Source organism: Terrapene carolina, unplaced genomic scaffold (genome assembly GCF_002925995.2).
Source record: "Terrapene carolina triunguis isolate 2854851 unplaced genomic scaffold, T_m_triunguis-2.0 Scaffold58, whole genome shotgun sequence".
Taxonomy (NCBI): domain Eukaryota; kingdom Metazoa; phylum Chordata; order Testudines; family Emydidae; genus Terrapene; species Terrapene triunguis.
Window position 1 is genome coordinate 36,068,473 of NW_020664409.1, and position 19,710 is coordinate 36,088,182.

Here is a 19,710-nt window from a genome sequence, read left to right on the forward strand (position 1 = left end):
CCACAAACTGACATGAGAAGGCAGGCTGGGGGAGGGAAGAGGACAAAAGGAGACTGGTGAGCAGATGGGTTTTGTATTTAAAAACCTCCCACACATATTAAACCTTTGTTATTTTCCTGTGGTGCTACAAGTGTCAATCTCTTCTGAACTCCAAGAACTACTAACATGAAAGCAGTAACATATCCCTACTAACCCTCCTCCTCTTCCTTGTGCTACTCCCTCCTTTTCTTTCCTTTTAGGGGAAGATTTACACTTGGACCTCTCCCAGAGAGCCTCCCCCACAAACCCTCCACCTGCTGCCTTCCCTCCAATCCAAAGACTGCTTCAATCTTCGACTTTCTCCCCACACTCCGTTTTTCCTCCGGACACCCAGTGTAAAGGCATTCAGCTTCCCCTGCTACCGCTTTTCCCTCATTTCCTTCTCAGAGTACCCTTTGTATCCCCCTTTGCAGACTTCCCAGTTCTCACACGTAGTTAACTGAAACAATATTAGAGAGTTATAGTGACTCAATTTCAGCTTATTTTGTAAGCAAGAACTGCTTATGTACCAACGTTACCGAAGATTATAAATAATCATAATTTTAGACGTGTATTTTACTTGCCTCTGTGCTTTTTGCAGACTTTTTGCATCAATCTCCGCTTGAACAATGAAAGTTGATTAGGTCAGTTTCACTTTTGTTTATACACAAGTCCACTTTCAGCTTCTTTGTGCTACAATCTTTGGGTCTCAAACAAGGTAGCATGTTTGTTTAAAGCCATCTGTGCCCACAATTTATAAAACGATTCAATGCAACACTTCACTTGGGGATATTTTAACAAAATGTACGTTAGACATTTTGCCAGTTGAATAGCAAGAATGTTGACTTCTTAGGTAGGTGAAATGCTAAAGTTGAAACTTTACCCATGAAAAAAATATTAGAAAGACATCTGAATTTTTATTATAAAAGATAGCAAACTAAAATGTAGCCTCCTGGCTTTACCACAACATAGTGATAAAGGGTAAAAATTTCAAAATGCACCTACGTCCCATTTTCAAAAGTGATTTCGGCTCCTAAGTGCCTGTGTCAAATAGAACTTATGCACTTTTGAAAACTGTACCAAAAGTAATTAACTAAAGCGAATAAAATCCTGGAAGTCTCAACTAAATGTTTTATTGTAAGAAGATTCCCGCAGCACCAAAGGATGACAGTTTGAGGAACAGTAGGTGAAGCTTACATGCCATATGTGCTCCAATACCAAACCCAGTAATTGAGTTTCTTTTATTTCACTGGTAGAGTCAGAATCTTAAAACAGCTCTTCTACAATCCTTTTGTCTGCTTGGTCATTCATGGAATGTTACTCATAATTGTGTAATGAGTACCATGCCCCAAAAGTGAATTCTCCTTTCTCAAAAATAGCCAGCTTTGCAGCAGTAACTGTGTTCCATAAATTGCCAGGCTTCACAGCTGCTGAATGCTTATCCAAACAAATATGTAAAGCTCCTAATACCTAAATAAAAAGTTTCTCCCCTGTGATCCTTATAGCATTAGACAGCAGCTAAAGATAAATAAGTAAACAAAGTGAGGAAAAAATTAGACTAGTCAAGTCAATGTGACTAGAAGTTGAAAATTGAATTCCCTTGTTTTAAAAAGTTAACCAGAGGGAAAGGGAAGAAAAAAAAATCAAGTTTAAGATAAAATATGGGCCCTGATCTTATAAGTTTAATAAAGTGTGTAGATAACTAAGCCCACGCAGAGCCCCAGAAATTAAAGAAGTCCACTAGTTTGGAGCTCAATGCAGGACAGGAGCTTAAGTGAGCAAGTCTTAAAGAGGAAGAAAGACTTTCAATGAAAGAAAATTCCAAAAAGCAGCTGAAATTCCATACAACCTACATCCTATTTTAAAGAGTGAAATGCCTTTAAAGTGAAAAAAATTGGTTCTCCTTCCACTTTTAGCCTCTGATTTTTTTACTCTAATCATAGTTCCCTTGCACAGCCTCCACATAAATCGATATAAATGCAACCACCACTGAAAGAAACTTCTTTGAAACCTAACAGCCCTCCCCCAAGTAAAAAAATGCTTGGACCATTCATGCTCAGTGCTATTTTTATTTTCTTCCTACTTGCTAATGACCAGGCATATTATTTACTTCTCCTCTACAAGAGCGTTTCCAGTTCTCCAACATTCACAAACCCACCTTGCAATAAGCCGCTTGCAGAGACGGGTCACTTTTCTTCAGAGCTAAATGATTCTACCAGCAGGAGTTAGAGCATTGCTCCAAGGCAAGCCCTCCCTTCCACTACATTCATTAAGTTCTTGCATATATATATATATAAAAAAAAAAAAGAGCAAAAATACATAAAGCAACTGATTTTTAAATCATTTTGAACTACAGCCTTCTGTAAAGAAAGACCACTTCTGCTCGAGTCTTACAAAACTGCCCATTTGCTATGTTGGTTCACAAAACTCAGTCCAAAATTCACATTTTGAGCTGAATGCTAATACAAAATACTGGCTGAGGATCGACAAAAGTAAATTGGCACTAATGACCATCCCTTTCCCCATCAAAGTCTTCAAAAAAACAGTCTGAAGAAATGTCCCAATAAGTACTGATGAGGCAGTAGAAAAACAAGGCAGAACCTCCACTACAATTTAGAGTTACTTTCCAACTACAGTATCTTCAGGGCCCTGCCTCCCCACCATTTATAAATAAGATTCTATTGGATATTACTGGCATTTCTGTCAATTAGACTTTGCAGACAGACAAGGGAACATACTCAGCATGATACAGTTTCCAGAGGAGTTTCCTTGTATTTATTTGTCTCATTCATTTGCTTCCCTTCCACTTTTTGTTTTACAGCAGTAAGAACAAGTTCAGTAGCTGCTTTTAATGTAATCTCACATTGGGATTGAAATGTTATCAATCTCAGTGTGCGCACAGCTCTGGAAACCCAGTCCAAGTACTAGAGTAATGTACCCTACCATGCATTCCACTCATAGTCTCTGTAAAGTGCAGTTTGTGCTAGATTTGTAGCAGGTCAAGAATACAGATCTCAACTATTTCCACTGTTGAATTATGAGAGTTTTGAGATCAGTGAGATGTGTTTAAGACAAGTTAACTATTTCAGTTAGGCTTTCAGTATCATGATATGGAGTACACGATTACAGTAACAGTTTGTAAATCTGATTGTTACTAGTTGAAACTATCGATCCATCTAGTTTTATCTCAGAAAGAATGACAATGATTTTACCTGCGAGATTATGAACTGTACTACTGTCACTGCAATTGTTGTTAAAGTTTAATACCTACACAGTCTTCAGTTACATGGGTCAATAAGGCAGGGACCATCTTTTTAGTCTGTGTTTGTACAGTGCCTAGTACAGCACGTTCTTCATCCATGACTGGGCTCCTAGGTGCTACAGGAATACAAATAATAAATATATACACCCTACCCAGTGGGACAGCACAAGAACTCCAGTTACTAAACAGAAAATTCTGCAGCCTTCATTGGACTGAGTTCAAATTACAGCTGTAAGTGTGAAAAGGAAAGCTGCCACAAAGACATTTTCCCTGAAACCTGCTGGTATTTAGAGCAGTTTGGATTACAGACAGCTATAATCCAGTACCCATCTTCCAATTCATATCATATATCCCAATTCAATAGAGCCAATGCCTTCTGTGGTATTTTATTTTCCAAGTTAATTTAAACTGAGGTCCATTAACAATGGCATATTCCAAAAAACAGGCAGAATCATACCATTGATGTTTGAGACTTCAGTGCCACAAATACATGAGATCATTATGTGGCATGCTAGCACAGCTGCAAGCAGCCCTATGGAAGTACTGCATATCAACCAAGGTCTAGAGGCAGCTGGAGAGGATGGACAAAGATGGGAAGGAAGAAATCTAGACTTGTCAGGAAACAGAACTAGGCCAGCAGCTATTAAAGATGGAGATGAGTAAAATAAAGTTTGAAATAGAGCAAGACTTAATTTTTTTGGCATTTCTGAAATGGCATTACCTGTCTTTATGGAGCCAAGAGGGCAACATGGCTCATTTCATTTCGCTTTCTGAAAGAACACAATCTTAGACGCGTTAATAGAAGCTGTACATTTGGACATTCTGAATTGTGAAGAAGGATCTTCTTCCTTCTCAAACATAATATTTCCCTGGAATTATCTGCAGTAATGCCCAGCTTCAAAAAGCACATTATAATATTGCACTTTTCCAGGAATTCATTGTCCAATCTTGTTTAACAGTCTACCTAAAGTAGCATAGTCTACCATGACAAAAACTTCTAGGTTCTCCACTTCTAGATTCATAGAATCATAGAATATCAGGGTTGGAAGGGACCTCAGGAGGTCATCTAGTCCAACCCCCTGCTCAAAGCAGGACCAGTCCCCAACTAAATCAAGTAGGTTCTCCACTTACTCATTGTGCTAGCTTGGGGGGAGTCTTTCAACTTTTCTTTCAGAGACTGTAAAAATACCCATCCTATATCAGGGAATAGTTGAGCCCTTCGTGTCTGTAACACACATTAAAAGGCACTACAGAATGGCACATTAGTATTAACAGAATGACTGAAGAAGCTCCACAGCCAGATAGTATTTCTTCAAACAACCCCTTAGACAAGAGTACCATTTCACTAATAAGCCTCCATTAGCCAGAAAAAATAAATTGAGCCATCAAGGTAATTGTGTCTTCAGTTTCTCCTGAGATCTCAAAGATCTAGCAGTAAGAAATCTAGTGTCTTTTTGGAATACTTACTTACTATAGAGGGTAGATAACCCATGAGCACAGGAAAAATCACTGCCCACTCAGCAAATGCTCTGTAGCAAACACAAAGCGTGAATTTTTGATCGCTGCTCAAATGCTACTTATTAGAGTCAGGTCACAACTGAAGAAAAAAAAGATAGGCTGAAAAATGGTGATGGAATGGCACAATTAAGGTTTGATATCATGAAGCACCATGACTAGAATCAACGTTACACACCAGTAGATTACCAGCTTTCCGATGGAGGTACAGAATTAGTTTCTAGTTCTGGAGAAGTTCTAGTCTTTAAAACAGGTTGCTTGTTCTTTGGGCCAGCAGTTATTTCTGGTACAAGACCCAGGCTTTATGGCAAATCTCAGGAGGTTGGAACCACAGTGATGAATTCATGTCCACCCACCAGGCTTTAGAAAAAAAGTTTTTTTTAAAACCTCCCTTTCCTCAATCTTCCTACCTTTAATCAATTTTGCTCTGTTGTCCACTTCAAGACTAGTTCTGATTACCAGCCCTTCAACTTGCAAGTTCTGCATTTCACCCTACTGCTGTTTGAGGAATACTATTAATTTACCAAAAAACAAGTATTCCAATAGACTGCATGCTATCATGGATAAGACCAACCCTTTGGACACATTTATAGTATTGCAATGTAAGGTGAAATGTCTCTAGTTTCAATTTTTTATAACAAAGATTAATATTCTTTTGTTACAACATTTAAAATGAATTTGTAGCATGAAGAACAGAACAGGAGTACTTGTGGCACCTTAGAAATTAACAAAATTTATTAGATTATAAGCTTTGGTGGGCTACAGCCCACTTCTTCGGATGCATATAGAATGGAACATATATTGAGGAGATATATATACACACATACAGAGAGCATGAACAGGTGGGAGTTGTCTTACCAACTCTGAGAGGCCAATTAAGTAAGAGGAAAAAAACGTCTGAAGTGATAATCAAGATAGCCCAGTACAGACAGTTTGATAAGAAGTGTGAGAATACTTACAAGGGGAGATAGATTCAATGTTTGTAATGGCTCAGCCATTCCCAGTCCTTATTCAATCCTAAATTGATTGTGTCTTGTTTGCATACCAATTCCAGCTCCGCAATCTCTCGTTGGAGTCTGTTTTTGAAGTTTTTCTGTTGTAAAATAGCCACCCGCAGGTCTGTCATTGAATGACCAGACAGGTTAAAGTGTTCTCCCACTGGTTTTTGAGTATTATGATTCCTGATGTCAGATTTGTGTCCATTAATTCTTTTGCGAAGAGACTGTCCGGTTTGGCCAATGTACATGGCAGAGGGGCATTGCTGGCACATGATGGCATATATCACATTGGTAGATGTGCAGGTGAACGAGCCCGATGGTATGGCTGATGTGATTAAGTCCTATGATGATGTCACTTGAATAGATATGTGGACAGAGTTGGCATCGGGCTTTGTTACAAGGATAGGTTCCTGGGTCAGTGTTTTTGTTCAGTGATGTGTGGTTGCTGGTGAGTATTTGCTTTAGGTTGGGGGGTTGTCTGTAAGCGAGGACAGGTCTGTCTCCCAAGATCTGCGAGAGTGAGGGATCATCTTTCAGGATCGGTTGTAGATCTTTGATGATGCGCTGGAGAGGTTTTAGTTGGGGGCTGAAGGTGACAGCTAGTGGTGTTTTGTTATTTTCTTTGTTGGGCTGTCTTATAGGAGGTGACTTCTGGGTACTCGTCTGGCTCTGTCAATCTGTTTTTTCACTTCAGCAGGTGGGTATTGTAGTTTTAAGAATGCTTGATAGAGATCTTGTAGGTGCTTGTCTCTGTCTGAGGGCTGTAGACAATGGATCGTGTGGTGTGTCCTGGATGGAAGCTGGAGGCATGTAGGTAAGTGTAGCGGTCAGTAGGTTTCTGGTATAGGGTGGTATTTATGTGATCATCGCTTATTAGCACAGTAGTGTCCAGGAAATGGACCGCTTGTGTGGATTGATCTAGGCTGAGGTTGATGGTGGGATGGAAATTATTGAAGTCATTTGTAGCATGAGTATTTCACCATATTTAAAACTGCTCATATATGCTTTTTAAGATAAACTTCTAGCTTTACTTTCCCATGAAAAGCCAAAGAGTTTTTGTAGAAGTTTACCAAAATCAGAACCATCTTCTAGAATGAAAGTTCTTGCAGAGAATTTTTATTTTGATCTACAAAGCTAGTCTTTATTTTAAAAAAAAGTGTTGCAGCCAGCTCCAGTCCTAATATGCATCATGAACTTATGTAAAGCTACCAATACAGGGAGCAGTAGGAATCAAAATAGGGGATTCTCTGACTTGTGATATTTAGCATTAAATACAAGACGACCACCAAGGAAAGTTTAAGAGTAACAGTTTAAGTCAGCCTTCAACTATAGAGAGAAGTCTGAAACATGAACACAACTGTATATTCCAGTACAAAAACAAACCCACACAATTGCTACAATGCAGCTCATTGTTTCCCTAGTACCAGTTTCTTCCCACATAGTTGAATTCTTTTGGTCACTACCAGTTTGAACTAGCGCTGAGTAATTTATCATTCTACTACTTACAGCTTCCAAGTTTAATATTTGATGTTACTTGCATCTATACAGTTCTAGCTGTCTGTTCAAACCTAAAGAGTTCAGTTACATCTAGTGACTGACATCTTTCAGTATCTTCCCCATTGATAAGATTATAGGAACCTTCCCAACATCCTCTGAGCAGCACAACTATAAATATGTGGAGATTTCAAAGATGGCACAGAGTCCTTTCTTATTAACTAACGTTTCTGAACATTAATAGTCACATAAAGGTGCCCAGCAAAGTCAGTGGCATGATGACGTGCTTTTAGATTTACCACTGCATAAGTACATGACTGAGAAAGTTTGGTCTTGGTGTGTGCTGAAATGAAAGCTGAAGCCAGTTGGTACATATACAGCAGAATGCAATTATAATTTTATACTGCAGGTACTCCTGGTTTTAAGCATACGTTTGAGTTTCAGTAAAAGCAATTATTCTGGAAGATAATAGAATCATAGAATGAAGACTTATCAGTGTAAAAGTTTAGATGGCATAGCAGAATTCCTGGAGTATTAAGAGTTTTCCAATACAGAAAAATACACTTTGAGAAAGCTTTCATCAACTTATTGCTTTTAACGGTAGCTTTCTCATAAGCTAACCCACTAACAGTAAGGAAGATTACAACCCATCACGTGGCCTCACTCTGTCAAAGCAAGACAGCAAGAGCCTTTACTGACTCCAGTAAGTCCTCCTTGTAGCTTGAGTAAACATTTTTTTCTTCAAACCATTACTGTCGTGTTCGTGTAAGCCAGTGCATTGAAACACTGAGCCAATTTTTTTTTAATCCACCATGCTTTGTTGCAACAATCATTTCTTGCTCAGCGAGATGCCTGCTCAGCTCTGATAACATTTACTGTTTACTCATTTCAGAGAGAAATTTATAGAAGGAATAGTTGTGTCACTAACAAGTGACTTATGCTGCTACTAATGGGTACACTTCGAACACACAAAACAAGACGTCGTGACTAATCAAGGAGGTAAGCTGAGCAAATTGTTGACAGGTAAAATGTTACAGACTGTATTACAAAAGCGCATCATGGTCTACATCATGGAAATATGGCTGATCGATACCATAGGCTCAGCTCACCACATTGTGCCCAGGATGCTTTAAATCAACCAGACCCAGAAAACTCATTAGGCAAAGATGATACTCCTTTCCCTTCCTGGCTCAAATGCAGGAAATACTCACTTCAAATCGAAAGTTTCTTCATTACATCCACCTAATCTGTAAATCCAGAAACTAATCCAGGCATCCTGACAATCTGTATCACCTCAGCCTGATCCAAAACTCACTGAAGACACCACAGGCTTTGCTGAGGTGGTGATAGAAACACACAGATGGTCAATTTCACAAGACTCACACTGGAGATTTGCCCCACCAGGCAGCTGACACTTCTGAAACACCACCCCTGCAGGAACTCTCTACAGCCTTGCAAACAGTGTCTATCCATACACAGTCTGCCATACTGTGACCTAGAATTCAAGAACCAACCCCTTCCCTTGTGGGGTCCACTTCCATTCCCAGGTGGATAAGGTCTCTCCCATTGTAAACAAGCCACCAGCATAGCCCACCCCAGCAGTTTAAAGTAGCCCTACTAAATCCTAAAGTTTATAGAAAAAGTTCACAAGACACCAGAGTGCTATTGATCACTGCACTTACCATTATGCTGATAAACCACTTTTGCCCAGAAATTGCAAGAGGCTCAGACTGGGGCTAGGATGTATCTCAGTCAGCTTGGTATCAATCTGAATAAACTTGAGGTGATAATGGTGGGGTTTAGGGAGGCACCTAGAAGATTTGGCTGAGGTTAGTTAGCACCCCTCCTTCAACTGAGGCCACATTTATGGCCAAAATTCGCCACTTAGGGGACTGGTGTATTCCTAGTTTCTAGATTATCAATATTTCCAGCAACCAAGATTCCCCCCCAAAATTTATCTCCGGAAAGGAGACTGTGACCATTCCTCTTGGACATGGACCTTGCTATCGTAATCCCCACCTTTCACATTTACACTTGACTACTGCAATATGTTCTACTGCAACTTCTGAATAGGTTTAAGTTAGTACAGAATACAAACTGTTTTGAACTACGTAGCCCTCTGGGAGCATGTGACCACACTGCTCCATGATCTGAACTGGCTGCAATTCATGTATTTGTTTTGAACTAAAAAGTCATATATGGCCTGGGACCATTCTCTCCTTGCAAGATCCTATTTCAGTTAATATCAGCAAGAGTGCTGGAATGTCTCTGGTATACAAGAGGGAGCTGCTGTCCAAGAAGGTCCTATGACAGAAATTCACCCCAACCACCCCTGGAGGAGCAATACACCCCATAGGTTGTTGAGAGCCAGGGCGAGGCAAAGTCCATCTTTTCCAGAAAGCCTCTGGGGAAGGCTAAAGTAGCTAGGGTTAGGACAGTGATTTGTTTCATGTTTTCCTGCCTTGTAGTTGTATTTAGGGGAAGAACTGCTATTGTTTTGATTCTACAATGGTTTTTGCATTGTATTTCTAACCAATGGTATGGGTGTCAAGTCTGGGATAGGAACTTTTGCATGCTTATCAAAGTCAAATAAATAACCACAGACCCTTTTCAGAAGGTTTTTTTTAAAATAGAGATTTGCAGTGAGTACACATGTAGCCATGTCCCCCTCCAGAGTATTTTTGCACTTGCCTTTTATTTAGATGACTGAGTTGTGAGAGGAGAGGTTCAGCAATATACAAAAACTCTAATCTGGGGTTAAAACCAGTGATAGAAGATGCCAAAATAGTGCATCTGCCCCCATTCTATTTACTCCAGTCTTTTTAGTCACATACTGATTAGCCAAAACACAGATTCATTCAAATGAATCAATTTTGTCCATTTCCTTTTAGTATTTTATTGCTATGCTATTTTGAGTTGAACTGAAATCAATAAGGTTAGTGCAACTACACAGTACCTTATGCCAAAAGTCTTTGTACATCACTTATGTCAGCACATCTTTGGAAGTAGTGCTTTGTTTTAGTGTAACTTGCTGCAGAGCCAGAACCAAGTTAAAAGAAAAAAGTAGCCCTTACAAAATGAGGCCCCCTTCCTTCAAAACACTACACCCATGAATAACCTCATGCATCAAACAGTAGCATCAATGGAACTGTTTGCATACATAAGATTACATGTTAAGCATTAAACCAGGTCAAGGCCATAAGCTCTAAAAGATTTTCAGCGATGGTCAGGTGAATGAAAGGGATGCCCGTGAGAATGAAATGTTAACTTTTACCCACCAAGGTGTAAGATCTAAACAAAATCCCTTGACACGGCACCTTTTAAACTGGTAACATTTCCTTTTTGATTTTAAGATTTTATAAATTTAATGAAATAAAAGGAGAGTTTAGGATAAGCTATATTTCCCTTAATACATTTAAGTTTTCAAAATACCAATGATTGTGTTTCTAATAACTGCATTTTCCCCTTTCATCCCTGATGAATATGAAATAGTTATGTCCACTTATTTCAACATTACTTGTTGGTGCTTTTCCTGTCCAGGCAACTATCAGGTTCTTTTGCTTATTTTGACAAACTTCTCTGCCCACAAAGAAAAAAAAAAAATGCTGCTGCACAGGTATTTGAGCATCATTACCACAGATGTGTTTAAAGTTTTAGAGTAAACGGAGCAAGACTGGCTGCTTTCAATGATATCCTGCCTGTAAGTTTAGTTCTCAACACTACAAGTTAAAGATTCCGAACTTATCATTAGTTACTTATGAAGGCTGGCCAATGTTATAAAAAACTGTTCCATAGCCAATGCTGCATGTTTCTTAATCTTTTATAAAAGTGTGTGTTTGAAAACATTTAGTTTGAGGCTTTATTTCCATGTTACAACTTGGTTTTATTATGTATCTTTGGTAAGTGGGGAAGTCTCTGAAGAAAGATCATGTACCACGAGCCAACTGACCATTTATCATAATTTCAGATACTCCGAATAGTCCATCCTACAGCTACTCTGTAGGATGGAGTTGTTCCCTGTGAACTCTGTGTGGAGATGGTGTTTTTTTGAGGGGGAAGGAGGGACAGCTCTGGGATGTTTTTTTACAGCCCAAACAGTCAGCTCATTACTTGCATGAAATTTCCATTGAAGCCACTAGGCAGAGCATATGGCGGAGGGCAAAGTTTGGCCCTTAGCTTAGGTGAGGCCGTTAGATCTGGAAGACATAATAGCATTCAAAGAAAGAACATTTATAGTTGTATCCCTGCTGTGATATTTTGTTTGAGCCCTTCAGATAATCAATTTTCACTTTAGTTTCTAGTCAATTTCACCTAGTAGATATATTTGAACAAACACCCAAGAAGCTTCAATTAGAGACTAACTGCAATTTTAACAGAAGAATTTCTACTGGACAAGTGCCAGACCATACAACTACCTCCACAAAAGTCATGTCTATTGGCAGTCTCAGACAGGAAACGGTGGGTGGGCATGGAGACTGAATTACCCTTTAGCTAAAGAGGTGGCCCTTGCAAGGTCAGGGTGGAGCACGTGAGCAGAACGGTGTGAGGAAGCCTGCACTGGTATATGTGTTTGTGATGGAGAAATTCTATCTCCAGAGCTGTCAAGCCAGCAGTTGTCATCAGCATTATACTGAGTAAAAAGAGCCAGCTGCATTGGTGAGTACTCAAATACCTCAGATAAAGCTAAATTTACAGTGGCAATGCTCCTCTTATCCTTGCTATTCAGGATATTCGTGACAAAACGTGAATACGCTACTATTTTAAGACAAGACGTTCAGGTCATTGCTCATTTGCAGCCATATTCTGCCCTCAAGTTTCACACAACACAACACAAGTGACATTTTGTTTGTAGAGTGCTGATTGGCTCTGCCCACATAACGACAATGCCGTCATCTATCCTTTTGGTGCAAGGCCAAAAAACATTTATTCACAGAAGTGTATGACTTAGTTTAAAACTTTTAACAAGCAAGTCAAATAAACAGTGGCATAAATGCTCTTTACAGACACAGGTTTTACAATTTACTGAAAGATAACTGGTTGTTAGAAATATATAAAAATGTTTTATGAGGGTGATGTGTACAAACTAGAATAGTGATTTTCAGAATTTACAGTTATATCATTTGTAAGTAATCTAGTATTCACCAGCTATTTCTTTAATAATAGCTGCAATAATGCAATCAGAATTAAAAAATAAAGTTCTCAGAAAACAAGGTAATAAGTTGGAAAGGCACAATTAACAATAATATATAGAACTACATTTTAAGATACATAAGCCTTCAAGTTTAGTAGTATTCCAGCTGTGACAAAAGTTTTCATCTCCAGAAAGATATATTGGAATTGGAAAAGGTACACAAAGGCAACAAAAGTGATTAAGGGTATGGAACAGCTTCCATATGAGGAGAGATTAACAAGACTGGGACTTTTCAGCTTGGAAAAAGAGATGACTAAGAGGAGATATGACAGAAGTCTAAAATCAGGACTGGTGTGGAGAAAGTAAGTGTTATTTACTCCTTCACATAACAAGAACCAGGAACCACCCCATGAAATTAATAGGCAGCAGATTTAACAAACAAAAGGCAGTATTTCTTCACACAACACAGTCAAACTGTGGCCCTCATTGTCAGGTGATGATGTGAAGGCCAAGACTATAGCAGAGTTCAAAAAAGAACTAGGGGCTTTTCTTCATGTACAGCGCTATTGTAGCGATTTAGTGAAGACGCTGCTATGCCAATGGGAAAAGCTCTCCTGGCAGTGCAGTTAATCCACCTCCCTGAGAGGCGCTACCTATGTCAGTGGGAGAAGCTCTCCCGTTGATATAGCACGGTCTACATGTAGAGTTAGGGTGGTATAACTGCACCACTCAGGTATGGATTTTTCACACTCTTGAGTGACAGTTATTCAGATGTAGGTTTGTAGTGCAGACCTGGCCTAGATAAGTTCATGGAGGATAGCTCCGTCAATGGCTGTTAGCCAAGAAGGGCCAGGATGCACCCCCATGCTCTGAGCATCCCTAGCCTCTGACTGCCAATGGACGACAGTGGACGGATCACTTGATTGCCTGTTCTGTTCATTCACTCTGAAGCACCTGGCATTTGTCACTGTTGGAAGATAGGATACTGGATTAGATGGCCCATTGGTCTGACCCAGTTTGGTCATTCTTATGTTCACTGAGCAATTCCCTCCCTATTTCCCTCATCCCAGCGGGCCACACTCACCATAGCTACAGCTGTGAGGGGCGCAATGCACAAGCACTCCAAAACAGAGATGACAGTAAACGTGTCTTGTTAAAACTTCAGGGGAGCAAAGGAAGGGAATTCTGACTCTTAACTTTCACTTTCCATCGTAACTAGATTGACAATATCTGTGTTATCTGTAGCTACTGCTGCAGCAGCCGTGAGGGGGCTCCCACTCCACACCATCAAATCCCTGAGCCAGATGAGGAAGGAGGGGAAAAGGGGGGGAAAAAAAAAAAAAAGACTACTCAGGAGGACACATTCTATGAGATCCTGCATCAGACTATAAGCAAAGGGCTTGGAGGGTGAACACTGCAGATAGCCTGGAGAAGAAAAAGCAGAGAGGAGAAAGGCCCAGATGTCCCATCAAGAAAAGGAAAGGGAGATGCACCAGGACATAAATGGGGCTTCTCGGGCATCAAACACAGATGCTGCAGACTCTGGTGGCCCTACAAGTTCAAAAATCCCAGCCTTGGCTCCCTTTGCAGTCCATGGATAACTATTCCAGCACCCCCACCTCCCCAAATGTTCCACATAGTATCAGAGGCCCCATTCTTACCCCTACCACTCTACCCCAGGGGACATCAAGGACAACCAGAGCTTCACATACGCCAACCTGTAAAAGCTACAGTTACTGTAAGTATAGGTAAAATGGATGTGAATGTTCTTTCCCGTTGTTAAGTTACGTTCCATTACGTTTTTTGATGTATTTGTGCAATTTAAAAGCATTCTTTGCACTGGTTTGGTTACTAAATAAAATTCTATTTGGAAAATAAATTAATCTTTATTAGTTCACAACATATGCTGCAGCGCACCTAGCAGTTCTGAAAGCAACTACTTGTTACTGTACAGCAGAGGTGGGTAAACTATGGCCCTTGGGCCACATCTGGCCTGCGGGACCCTCCTGCCTGGCCCCTGAGCTCCTGGCCTGGGAGGCTAGTCTCCGGCCCCTCCCCCATTGGCTCCCCATCCCCCACAGCCTCAGTTCACTATGCTGCCAGTGCAATGCTCTGGGCGGTGGGGCTGCAAGCTCTTGCCAGACCAGAGCTCTGCAGCTGTGCTGTGCGACCCGGTGCTCTATGCTGCGCAGTGGCGTGGCTGGCTCCAGCCCGGCAGCGTGGCTGCCTGTCCTGGTGCTTCGGGCCGCCCAGCTGTAGCGCTGCCAGCCACCGGTGTTCCAGGCAGCGCGTTAAGTGGGAATGGGGGGGTTGGATAGAGGGCAGGGGAGTTTGTGGTGGTGGTCAAGGGGCGGGAGTGTGGATAGGGGTCGGGGTGGTCAGAGGGCAGGGAACAGGGGGGCAGGGGTCCCAGGGGGGGCAGTCAGAGAGGAGAGGAGAGGTTGGATGGAGCAGCGAGGGGCAGTCAGGGGACAGGGAGGGGTGGATGGGGCAGGGGTTCCAGGCGGGCTGTCAGAGAATGGGGGGGTTGGATAGGGCAGGAGTCCCAGGGGGGCCAGGCCATGCCTGGCTGTCTGGGGAGGCACAGCCTCCCCTAACCGGCCCCCCATACAATTTCGGAAACCTGATGTGGCCCTCAGGCCAAAAAAAGTTTTCCCGCCCCTGCTGTACAGTATAAACAACTCGTGATAACTACAGTCACTAATCCTAAGTGTAAAACAAGCACTGCAAATTAGGGGCACTGACAGTGTTATATTCATAGATGTACACCAACCACTACACAATTCCCTACAGCCCCCAAAACAGCAGGGCCAAGTAAAGCACAGTACACCAGAACACATTACTGTGGCTCACTGTTAAAGTGCTCTTTCAAAGCCTCCCTGAGCTGTATAGCGAGCTCTTCTGATAGCCCTTATGTCCGACTGTTCAAACTCAGCTGCTACACCTCCAACCCAGCGGCAATTTTCCCCCCTTTGCTTTGCATATATTATGCAGGACACAGCAGGCAGCTGTAACCATTGGATGTTAGGGGGAAAAACATACCAATCTTGAGAGTAAACACCAGCATCCCTTCAATCTATCAAAAGTGCATTCAACTATCATTCTGCACTTGCTCAACCATTAGCTGAATCTTTCCCTGGTGTTGTCGAGGTGGCCGGAGTACAGCTTCAAGAGACAGGGGAGCAAGGGATAGGCTAGGCTCCCCAGGATCACTATTGGCATTTCAACATTGTCAATGGTAATCCACTGGCTGGGGAAAAAAGTCCCTGCTTGTAGCTTTCTGAACAGTCCTGTGTTCTTAAAGAAGCAAGCGTCATGCACACACCCACCAGGCAACCTTGATGTCAGTAAAGCATCCCCGATGATCCACCAACACTTGCATAACCATAGAAAAGTTGTCCTTTCTGTTGATGTACTCTGTGACAAGGTGGTCTGGTGCCAAAATAAGGATGTGTGCGCCATCCACTGCAGTTTGGGAACCCCACTGCTGTAAATCCATCCCAGATGTCATGTATGTTAACAAAAGTCACAGTCCTGCATAGCAGGAGATGATTAATGGCCCTGCACGCTTGCATTACAATGGCCCGCACAATGGATTTTCCAACTCTAAAATAATTTCCCACTGACTGGTAGCAATCCAGCCTTACGAGTTGCCAGTGTGACCGCCACTCACTTCTCCACTGCCAGTACAGCTCTCATTTTGGTGTCCCTGTTCCGGAAAGGCTGGGGCTAGCTCGGTGCACAGATCCAGGAACGTGGCCTTGTGCAACCAGAAGTTCTGCAGCCGCTGCTCATGATCCCAAGCCTATATTACAATGCGATCCTACCTGTCAGAGCTTGTTTCTCGTGCCCAGAAGTGACGCTCCACCATTTGCTGCTGCTCCATGAATGCCACCAACAACATTTAATTGGTTCTTGCTGTGTCCCACAGCAATCTGTCCAACAAGAAATAGTCATGTTCCCTGCTGATCTGATTATTCTTATGGCTCTGCAAATACTGGAGATTGAGTATCCTGTGCTTGCAATGCTTTTTGTCAGAAAAGACAGCCAGTAAGAAGGGCTGTGTGGGGTCATGGATTTTTTTTAAAAAAAGGTGCAAAAAAATTATGGGAAACAGATGACATTATGGGATGGAAACAGTTGCATGCTGGAAGTTGATCTCTTCCTCCCAATCACCCCTGTATGACTCATCTGTCCCAGCATGCATTGCCAAAGCTTTCCCAAAGACGGCACGCTGGATGGTGGCAGGATAAAATGCCTTCTTTTAACTGTTGTTCATGTCCATTCCAATCAGGTGTGCGCGCGCTGTGTGCACAGTTGCCAGAAATTTTTCCCCTGAGCAGCACCCATTCGGTCAGCTGTGGAGCCCACTAGAGTGACACCTTCATGGCGTTCAATGTATGACCCTTCTGACCCAACCCCCCTTCAGTTCCTTCTTGCCAGCTACTCCGACAGAGGAGTAGGAGGGAAAGTATTGGAATGAACGTGAACAACATCTCGAAGAACAACAGTTACAAGAAGGTGAGTAACCGTTTTTTCTTCTTGAAGTTCTGGTTCACATTGATTCCAATCAGGTGACTCCCAAGCTCTACCCCAGAGGTGGGGTCAGAGTTAAGGAATCACTGATTGGAGCCCCGCTCTGCCGAAAGCTGCATCATCTCTAGCGTGCTGTGTGATGGCATAGTGAGAGGTGAATGTATGCACCGAGGACCAAGTAGCTGCCCTGCAGATATCCTGTATCAGGACCTGGGCCAGGAACACAGCTGATGAGGCCTGTGCAATTGTGGCATGAGCCTTAAGCAGGGCTGGGACCTTGGCAAGCTCATAATGCGTGCTGATGCAGGCCATGATCCAGGAAGATAATCTTTGAGATGAGACCGGGAGTTCTTTCATGCGGTCTGCCACGAGCAGCTGGTTCGACCTCCTGAACAGTTTTGTGCGCTTGATGTAGAATGCTAATGCCCGCCGAACATCCAATGAGTGCAGCCTTCGCTCTTGGGTACTGTTGTGTGGCTTGGAATAGAAGACAGGTAGAAAAATGTCTTGGCTAGTATGGAATTGTGACACTACCTAAGGGAGAAAGGCCGGGTGAGGTCCGAATTGCACATTGTCCTTGTGGAAGACCGTGTATGATGGATTGGCGGTAAGGGCCTTTGGCCTTATCTATACTACAGGAAAAGTCAATTTAAGTTACGCAATTTGAGTTATGTGAATAGCGTAACTCAAGTAGATGTAGCTTAGATCTACTTACCGTGGGGGCCACACTACGCGATGTCGACGGGAGACGCTCTACCGTCGACTCCCCTTACTCTTCTTGATCCAGTGGAGTACAGGAGTTGACAGGAGAGCTATCTACAGTCAATTTAGTGGGTCTTCATCGACCGCCAATGCATTGATCGCTATGCGTCGATCCCCTGGTAAGTGCAGACAAGCCTTTTAACTCCGACACCATCCTGGCTGATGTGATGACGACCAGGAAGGCTACTGTGACGCATGCTAAAAAGGATTAAATATCCTGCAAAATAAATAGCCCTCAAAAAGACATGTAGGGAGATGTTTGTGTATTTACAAATGTATGAGTAGTGTGGACAATGTAATCAACAGTCCCTGTCTATGCTGTATTCTGATAATTCAGATGTCAAAAGAACATCCTATCATGTACAGTAACTCCTCACTTAACGTCCTCCTGCTTAACGTTGTTTCAAAGTTATGTCACTGTTCAATTGGGGAACATACTTGTTTAAAGTTGTGCAATGCTCCCTTATAACATCGTTTGGCTGCCTACTCTGTCCCCTGCTTGTAAGAGAGTCTGTGGAAGAGCAGCGACTTTACAAGGGAGCAATGCACAAGTTCCTCTTCTCCGCCTCCTCCCCCTCCCTCCCAGCGCTTCCCCCACTGCCAAACAGCTGTTTGGCAGCGCTTAGGACTTTCGGGGCGGGGGGGGGGGGGGGGGGAAGGAGAAGCAGGGAAGCGCTGCGTCTCTGCTCCTGCCTCTCCCTCCCAGAAAGTCCTAAGCGCAAAGCGCTGGCAAGGAGCGGGGAAGTGCCACATCTCCACTCCTGCCCCTCCCTCCCAGAAAGTCCTAAATGCCACCAAACAGCTGTTTGGCAGTGCTTAGGACTTTCGGGGGGGGAGGGGGGAGGAGGAGAGGAGCCGGGATGCAGCATGCTCTGGAGAGGAGGTGGAGTGGGGGTGGGAAGAGGTGGGCCTGGAGCATCACCTGGCAAAGTTGGCACCTGTTCTTCTCCAGGGAAGCTGCTGCTGCGAAGGTGCTTCCTAGCATCCTTGCCTGCAGTGGGCTGTGCCTGTGTGAGGTGAGCCAGGGGCACTTCCCAACCACAGTACAGTATAATGCCTTTTGTCTGCCCCCCCCCCCCCCCAAATTTCCTTGGAACCTAACCCCCCGCATTTACATTAAATCTTATGGGAAAATTGGATTTGTTTACCATCGTTTCACTTAAAGTTGCATTTTTCAGGAACATAACTACAATGTTAAGTGAGGAGTTACTGTAAATGAATTGTAAACATGGGATCTCTCAGTATTCATCTCTCTTTGAAATGTACTATGAATGGTGAAGGAACAGGCAAATGGCCTTCTGTTAATTCGTATAGCTAAGTACCAGTGATGGACCTCCTTCAAAGTCATCCTAATTACCTTTTGCTCCCTGAGGCGTTCCAACTTGTCAAAAGACATGAAATTGTATAAAAGATCCTTGGGTCCTGATTCTGTCATCTCAGATCTGCTTAAGCTTCTTCAGGAGAAGTTTGAGTTGCAAGATTGAAGTCCCAGTTATGCTGGTATGCCCTGAACATGATATTTGGACATTGGACTATAAACTATGAATTATTTCTGAAAGAACTCTTTGCAACTACAAAGCTCACCATCTCTGCTATGAATCTGCACCCAAATGAACTGAACTCATGTCTGTACGTATATTGATCGTTTAACGATACTCTCATTTTTTAATAAATTTTAGTTTAGTCAATAAGAATTGGCTGTAGTGTGTATTTGGGTAAGACCTGAAACATTCATTAACCTGGGAGGTAATGTGTCTGATCCTTTGGGATTGGTAGAACCTTTCCTTTTATATGATGAAATAAGATTTACAGACATTTTCATCATATTTGACGAGTGTACCTGGATGGAGGCCTGAGGCTGGATCACTTTAGGGGAACTGCGTTGTTTGGACTTCTGAGTAACCAGTAAGGTAATAAAGAAGCTGTTTTATGCTGGCTTACATTTACCAAGTACTGGAATATCCACCAGCTTTATGGGGATTGTCTGCCCCATT

General features: G+C 42.4%; 1 protein-coding gene across 3 annotated transcripts in view; it reads right to left on the reverse strand.

The window, feature by feature from the left end:
• The window catches only part of OSBPL1A (oxysterol binding protein like 1A), a 149,734-nt gene that overhangs the window by 47,956 nt on the left and 82,068 nt on the right, over nt 1-19,710 (reverse strand). The window lies entirely within an intron of this gene.